At 35.2% G+C, this 8749-nt stretch overlaps 1 long non-coding RNA gene across 13 annotated transcripts; it reads left to right on the top strand.

Annotated features, from left to right (window-relative positions):
• The first annotated feature begins 576 nt into the window (after window positions 1-576).
• LOC107841392 lies at window positions 577-8499 on the top strand. Of its 13 annotated transcripts, XR_007046766.1 has the most exons (10): window positions 690-1045; window positions 1450-1525; window positions 4688-5049; window positions 5135-5201; window positions 5295-5387; window positions 5480-5547; window positions 6647-7013; window positions 7688-7751; window positions 7842-8060; window positions 8166-8499. It is a non-coding gene; the product is annotated as an uncharacterized LOC107841392 (long non-coding RNA). The 13 variants fall into 13 exon arrangements; XR_001665397.2 differs by having other exon boundaries at window positions 577-1045; window positions 6647-7751; XR_001665403.2 differs by having other exon boundaries at window positions 685-1045; window positions 5480-7013.
• The last annotated feature ends 250 nt before the right edge of the window (window positions 8500-8749 follow it).

Raw genomic sequence — 8749 nt, 5'->3', positions numbered from 1 at the left:
GATTTTGAGTCAAGTACAATTGAATGTAATTTGAAGGAAACAAAAAAAGAAGAAGAATGAGTATAAAAAAGCTGTAGTAGCAATTGAGTTGCATTGAACATAATTTAGAATAAGGAACAAAAGGCCAACTACATGTATCAGCCTTTAAATTTGGATTCAATTTTTCGTTTGATATTTCAATTAAGACTAGTATCTATTAAATGTTCCAATATTATTTAAAGTATTTGTATTAAAGACCCCACTCACAACCAATCAATCAATAAATAAAGGTGTATAAATCAAACATAATTTTTACACTAATTATTATGACAAAATAACGAATAACACAAAAAATACGTAGCATTTAAATTGAAATAATAATATTTTTTTATGTAATTCCCTCATCCCCAAATTCCTATTTTTACTCTCCTCACCAACATTTTATCTCTCCCTAATTCAAACCCAATACCTATGAAGCATACACTTGACTTCTAAATTCTAAATGTGAGTTGAGTTTTAAATTTTGTTCAATTTTTTGGTTCCTAAGATCACTTTCATGGAAAAGATAAATTATGCATTATTCGCTTATCTGTAAGTGAACAAATTAAAGGACGAACACAATACTTTCAAATTGTACTAAAGGCAATATAAATTGTACAGGAAAGTTGGTTTTTTTTATTAGTAAATGAACACGTGTCTCTGTCTGCTTCCGTCCATGTACCGCTTTTGCTCTATCACTTCTCATTTTCAATCTTCTCTATTTACTATTTGCAAACCCCAGGATCCAAAACAAGCTGAAAATTACCTTCTCAGCTTATGAACTGATCTCTGTTTTGCTTCTTTAGCCATTTCACCTAGATCTTCCGTAGTAACTCCTATGGCGAAATCAAGCTTTTCATATACAAAATGTTGAACGATATGTGTTCTTTCCTCCCGTGAGTGAGTTGAATGTCTTGCGTATTCTTCGGATCGAATAGAAGAACATTTTTGGCACGATTGTTTTTTATTATCAAAATAAATTCTCCATTATTTGTCACGAAAAGGGGCACTACATCTCCATGAAGAGGTTCTATATTTAAATTCCTTGTGAAAAATACGGACGTCCATGATTCCTTTACTTCATATTCAAATTGGTTGGATTTCTTTTGATCTTGCTTTATTATTATCGGTACTAAATTTAGTGTATTTTATATTTGTTAGTACTTTTTAATTGTTTTGAATAGAATTTCTTCCTACAATTTCAAGTACATGTTAATAATTTTAGCTGATCTACACGTGCAGTATATCTCGCTGATTAATTTTGTCTTTGTTATTATCGAATTAATGCATAGTTAAATTATCTTGTGGTAAAATTTAAGCTATCAAAAATGACAAATTTAGAAGTGGATTGTGCATCATTGATATTTGATGTTATGCCTGAGTAATTTTACATGGAGTACTTAGTTGTTGTTTTCCTTTGTGCTATAACAGGGAAAACACTAGAGACTAACTCTTCCTCAGTTGGTTCACCGTATTGGTTGTTGCTTCCACATGCTAAAGATGCAAGGTACAATCTTTACTAGTCCACTTTTCTATTTTGGGATATTCAAATTAAGATGGATGGCTTGACGACCTAAATTCAAGTTTGAACCAAAGGAAAGTTCATATATTATACAAATAGAGGTTTTAGATGGAAATCAACTGTGGGGATCTCAACACACCTTGACAACATCTAGGAGATTGTTGCCAGGTTCGTGTTCATGAGGCCAAGGCTTTGATGTCCCTCTACACAAATATGTCGTCATGATGGAATTAGAGATATCCTTGGAAACATGCGTTTGGTTCTGATTTTTCATTTGAAAGTTGAATGCAATACCTTGATTCTGACTTTATCACTGTTAGCTGGGGTGCATTCCCTAATTTACTTCCATGCATTTACGCTTGCTTTTCCCTCAATTAGGTGCGGTTGTAATTTGCAGGAACAAAATGAAAGGTTGTTCTACAATCTTCTTATTGATAATGTGGAAGACTTCTGTAATTTATTATTATATAAATTGACTTTTCAAGTCCTCATCAAAGAAAGATATATGTCAAATATGTGTTGTTTTGTTCCATTCTTTTTGCTAACATCTGTTGGTGGCATATTAACCTATTAACTTTAATGTAAATTTAGTTCTCTGTTGAGTAAGAACCTTTTATTTCATGCTGTAGACTTACCTTCCAAACGAAACACCAACACCTTATAGTATTATAGAGAAGACAACAACAACAACAACAAACCCAGTGTATTCCCACTTAGTGGGGTCTGGGGGGGTAAGATGTACGCAGTCCATACCTCTACCTCTGATGAAGTAGAAAGGCTGTTTCCGAAAGACCCCCGGCTCAAGGTAGTATTATAGAGAAGAGGAACTGCAAAATCTGAGAGGAAATAGAACTGGGAAGCGTGAGTGTAACGACCCGGTACTACCCCCTAGTCGTCACACGGTGCTTATGACCCCGAAGGACCACAAGCTAACCCATGAATGATATCTGCTATGAGCACTGAATAATAATACTGTAATTAATGCAAAAAAATGGGCTGAAATGCCATAAGGTTCAAAATATCTAAAATACTGATAAAATATAACATCTGTAAAACTGAATACTGTCTGAAAATCTAGTCTGAAAGCCTCTAACTGAATCTATCTGAAAGCGGAGTTGATGGGACAATCCCCCAACTAACTCCATCTACTACACTTCTACATCTACTAAAATATGAAATAATAGAATATCCTCGATAGATGAGGACTCACTACTGGATCTGCTACTACTAGCTGAATCTGGCTAAACGCTGTCAGGAATCTGAGTGTCTGAACCTATGATATGAAACATCATAGCGCAGAAAAGTATGCATCAGTACGTGGGAATGTACTACTAGTATGCTAGATGAGGTAAGGCTGAATGAAAGGGTTCATATGCATGAACAATAACTGACTAAATGATATAGGGTAACTGAACATGAGAGTACGTGAATAACTGGTACTACTAATCACTGAGTATGCAACATTGTGGACATACACAGATATATATTGTATTTGGACTTTTCTGAAGCTAAGTACTGAGTTCTGATAACTGAGTAACTGATATCTGAAGTTACTAATAACTGAATTACTGATACTGATTGACTGTGTCTGACAATCCTGATTCTGTAGAGCTGAATTGAGTTCTAAACTGAAGACTAAAACTGAAACTGTGGGAGGTAATCATCTAATCGATATGCCCCAAATAAGATAAGATAACTGAGTTGGGGTCCAATCTGTAACCCCAATTGGAAAGGTGTCAGTACCGTGCCACGGGTAAAGACAACTATTGTGGAGTCAGTCCTAACTAGCGGGTGACCCCTGAGATCAGTCCTAAACTAGCGGGTGATTCCTGAGTATGTCAGTCCTATCTCACGGGTGACATCTCATAACCTACGCTGGCTATGTAGTTCTGGAACTTAGGGATTGCTTCTAGGGACCCAGTCCTAACTAACGGGTAAGACCCCATCCCTTGGCTTGCTCGGTGCTGAATCCTACTTCCAACTGAAAGAAATTGATCTGATCATACTAAACTGGACTGGACCGATACAGAGTTTACCGACTTTTCCTCAGTTCTGTAACTGACTGAGTTCTACTGAGTTCTGTAACTAATTGAGAGTACTACTGACTGTGACATGAATGATACTATCCTGTCATTGACACTGGCTCTAGGTAAACAACTAAATTATCGGGTATTAAATACCCCCAGGACTCGATAGCATGAAAAGTAAAGCAAGGCATCATCTTGAATAACATAACAATGTTCACTTGGTCATAATTCATTCATAGAGACATTTCATCAAACACTTGTAATGCATTAACTTGTACATGGATGGGGAATACATGTTAGCATGCTATAATGGCATTATTTCATTCTCATAGACAATTTATCAAACACATAAGAAGTATACTTGGTTCATTAAATCATAAATACTTAGGGTTAACATGGTTACAACAATCAACTTGTAAATTAAAGGGTTTATCATAAATATCATGTAATTCAACACATACTAGAATCAATTCTTGGAACTTGTAATCTAAATCATGGATTAAAACTCAAACAACATCATGAACTTGAATTCAATCTAATTCAAATATGGAAATCATAAATCATAAATATTGTATTTTGAAAAAGGATTCTTGGGCTTCATGGAAGATAAGGATCCATGGATGAACATCTAACATACCTTAATTTGAGAGTTTCTTGGAGTTCTTGGAGAAATTCTTGGGATTGACCTTAATTCTTGAGAGCTAGGGTTTATTTTCTTGAGAGAGAATTATCTTTTAATTTTGGAGAAAAGTGAATAATGAAAGGTTTAAACGTTTTTAGGGGTGAAATCCCATATCTGGACGAATTAAAATCATGGGGAAAGACTGTTTTGACCTTGGGCGCAACTTTAAGTTTTACAGTGAGAAATGGGACAGGTCCTACGATGTCTATAATGATTTAGGTGATCTTGGAAGGGTGAAACACACATTCGTAAGATTCTAGGAGGATCAACTAACTATCCTTATCCTCATCGAGGAAGAACAGACCGACCACCTACAAAAATTGGTTAGATGATGTCAAAGTTCAATCATCTGTCCAATTTTTATCATTGATAGCAGCATAGAGTTTTTACTTAGGAAAATCATTACAAGAATGTGTTTACTTTTATCTTTTCTTGCAGATCTTAAGAACGAAAGCTGGCTACCATTACGGAAAACCTTGGATATTTATATGCCTAGAGATGAGAGGTTCAGCCCACTAAAGATGTTTGATTTTGCAGCAACTGGATTGAAATCAATATATCAGTTCCTTGTCCCGGTTTTTTTTGGCTCTTTTTCATAAAATTCCCTTTGAGTTCGACTCATTTGAGGATATGATGAAACTCTACGAAGGTGGAATCAAGTTGCCTGGTAAATCTTCCATGAAAAAAATAAGAGACCACCTTCCGTTGGAATTGCTGAAAGAACTGCTACGGGGATCAATCAGGTCATCATCGTGACTGATGGAGAAAGAATTCTGGGACCTGGGGACCTTGGTTGCCAGGTGATGATGCCCTCAATTGATATAAAAGTCCCTTTCCTCTTTCCCAATATGTATTACTCAACTGGCATTCATTTTAACGTCACAGAGAATGTGCATACCTGTGGGGAAATTGGCTCTATATACTGCACCTTGGAGGAGTCAGACCTTCAGCGGTAATCAAATTTGTGAATTATCATATCCTTGATTCTGTGCCATATTCTTAACTATGACAACATTTTCAGTAATCAATTTACTTGCATAAGCAGTGCTTGCCTATAACCAAGAACGTAGGGACAAACAGTGAAGTTATCAAACCATGAGTCTCCATTGATCTTAGACAAAAGAAAGCAACTGGGCAGGTGAATTTTAGCCTGTTCGCCTTTGTAGATTACCATGTGGAAGTCTGAAATTTTACTAAAACGGTTTTTGCTACATTTTCCCCTCCTTTCAGGAATATTTTGACTTCATGAATCCATGTGTGCTCTGAAGCAAAATTATGGTGAAAAAAGTCTCATACAGGTCAATATTTTGAAACTTATCCAATATTATATCAATGATTAGTTCTTTATTTTTTTTCCCATGTGACACCTGAACCTGAAGTTTGTAACTTCATTCTCAGTTTGAAGATTTTGCAGACCACAATGCTTTTGAGTTGTTGACCCTTTAACTTGGCCTTAGATCACATCTAATCCATAGGGAACATGAAGCTAACCTGAGAAGTTGAGGGAGAAGCTTCTATTCCCACAAAACACGTATGATTCGGAAATCCACTTTTTATCACAGCACTCGAGTCATAGTCAATGCACTTTTGAACTTTTCAATTTTAGAGCCGAATCATACCTGCAAATTAAAAAATATTTCCTAAGATCAATTTTCGACTATGCAGCATTATCATTCATCATTTCTATCTCCCTCAAATTAAGGATTTGTATCAATTTTAAAAGCAAGTCAGTAGTTTATTTAATTGGAATGAATAGAGATTTTATGCGTAAAGTATATTTAGTTTTGAACTGAAGTCACCTCCTACGGCGATAATTTAGTAGATCGTTTTAGGAGGTCCTAATTACTATAAATCGATGTTGTGAAGAATCTATGCTTACTTAATATGCACCTTTAGTGTCGTTATTAAGGTTCAAATGCATTCTTTCCCTCGACAATGAGGCTCTAAACAATTGATATTTCATTTTATTGCAATTCTTTTTCAATCATCAGTCTTGAACTACACATATATTTGTACTTTTTTCCCTTTGCACCTTTTTCATTAAAACCCGCACTTTATTTGCGTTTTGTGCTTAAAGCCTCCAAGGACCTTAGAGATTTTTGCTTTCGATAACACTGGACGGTGAAAGTACTTGGGGTGAATTGCTGTTCCTGGGCTTGATGCAGACACTACATTTTCAGTTAGCTAAAATTTCAATGTCACATTAACTATCATCTTCTTTTTATAAATCTTTTTTAGTGGAGGGAGCTTTACTTAATGACTTAGCTAAAGAGAAAATCTAACTGAACAACATTCTGTATGGACTATTTTCATTCTCAATATGAAACGGGTTTGCTTGATAGAAACCTGGAGCTAGAAGCAGGTTTTGGCATGGAACTTACGCTACTAATGTTTCAGGAAAATAGAAGACGTCCCTCAAAGCCCCATTAACTCAAAACAAGTCGACTCCTGCGTTTTTCAATTCCCAGAAGCTCTTAGCTACTTAGAGAAAAGGGTGGATAGACTATACAGGATTGACTTGGGGGATCAATATGAGAAATTCCTTCCTCTATGATCAAATCGTGAGTAGAGCCTTTTGTTGAAGATGGATCAGTTTATAGACTAATTTCATCTTTTCTTAGCCTCAATTAGAGAGAGTTTTTGTTCTATCAACCGATCATTTTATCTCAGAGTTCAATTTTGTGCAATATCTCACTGCTTTCCATTTACACCACGGAGATATGAAAAGAAGCCTAGACCAGAGGACAGTGACTTATTAAAAGAGGTTTGTTCAACTTCTATTATCGTTATGTGGATGTGTACTGGTGTTTTAATAGCATTAGATGACATATCTCTGAATTTTGTCTATGTTGCAACAGTCTGCACTTTATAGAGTTTTCAATTGTAGTAATGAGACGAAACCAAAGAAAAACTATCATCTTAACCATTCTTTTTCAACATAAGTTAATAGTGTAAGCATGTGATGAAATCCTTTCACTTGCTTCTCTTCGATGGAAGTTTTATTTTCCCAGAATGTGCAGTAACCACAGCTAAAAGGCTTGCTAATTTTCTAAGGGATGCAATGGTTAAAGATAAAGGATTGCTTTGTCAATATATTGTTGCATGTGACCCAAAGGTACACCTGTTTCAGCTTTATTTGGTAGTTCCCCCTGTATCCAGAGTTTTGATCAAGAATTTTGTTTAGTCAATTCAATGCGTACACCTACCCTCCCCATAAACCACTTGTGGGATTACGCAGTGTATGTTGTTGTTTTGCGTATTTCAATCTGGCATAGTAGGAAATACAAATATATACAGATGGTAACTTGGTTTTAATATGATATTTTAGATCATCATTTCTACCATCTCTTAACGTATCACCTGCAAGACATATTGAATGTGAAACTTTGGGGGTTCTTTTAGGGTGTTATTATTCTAGATCACGTCTACTTATTACAGATCCAGAAGTATGTTTGACCAGCATAGGGACATGAGACTCGAAATTGACGACATGGGCTATGAGGTAAACGCTGAAACTCAACTTGCACCTTTGTCCCACTCTATGTTTTCAACTTACAGCCATCTGCTCAGCTTTATACTTTGACTTGGTCAGGAACTTCTTGCACTGGGAGAAAGAATTGGCTACGTCAATATTGTCCTGTCGGAGGAGCTGATTTTAAAGTGTATGACTGAGTCGATTTATTGTTCGTCAGACCAAATTCATGAGGCAGGTCACATAACGACTTCAAGCACTATTGATCTTTTGTGTTTTCACGATGAGTTTTAAGTTCTATGCACTGGGAGGGAAGTTCATTTTGATCCTAATTTTAAGGTAATTGCACTGTGAACTTCATCAAATCCTGCAGTACCATCTCTTATTGGCCTCTTTTCTGTATTTTTTATGGTGATAAAGCTTTGATTCTGTCCTGTGTTTCAGAGTTTTGACGGGATTGTCAGAGACCCATCCTCAAAGACATCATACTAAGTTTCCATTTTTGCAGAAGACTCATGGAAAAAGATTCAGCCTTTGTCGTCTCAAAATTATTTTTCTTACTTCTTATGGCACAGTTAGTCTTATTGATATATTTGGTGAACAGATGAATGATTCATCAGTTAATGGAAAGCAGACAAAATCTGCAAACGCAAAAAGTGCAATCTCCTTATCAGTGGAGATACATAATAGAAAATCAATGTCATTACATTACTATTAAAATGCAAGCACGGGCCTTGCCCATCTAGTCTAATATAATAGATTATGCATTGTCTAATCCTATCTATTTGTCAGAATCAAAAACATATTTCTCCACAAATGAGTATGTTTAGTTGGTTTTACCTTTGATATTATTTATTTTTAATTTTTTTATTTGGGTAAAAAAATTTAAATTTTGAATTCAAACAATTTGAGAGTTTCATGTGATTCTTTTTTTAAAAAAAATTCTTAAAGTTAATTTTTTTAGATTATTCCTTTAGGTTTCTTAAATTTACATAGGAGTAATTAATTGTACAAAAATTGAACAAGTT

Source organism: Capsicum annuum, chromosome 1 (assembly GCF_002878395.1).
Source record: "Capsicum annuum cultivar UCD-10X-F1 chromosome 1, UCD10Xv1.1, whole genome shotgun sequence".
Taxonomy (NCBI): domain Eukaryota; kingdom Viridiplantae; phylum Streptophyta; class Magnoliopsida; order Solanales; family Solanaceae; genus Capsicum; species Capsicum annuum.
This window is presented reverse-complemented; position numbering and strand designations above follow the sequence as displayed.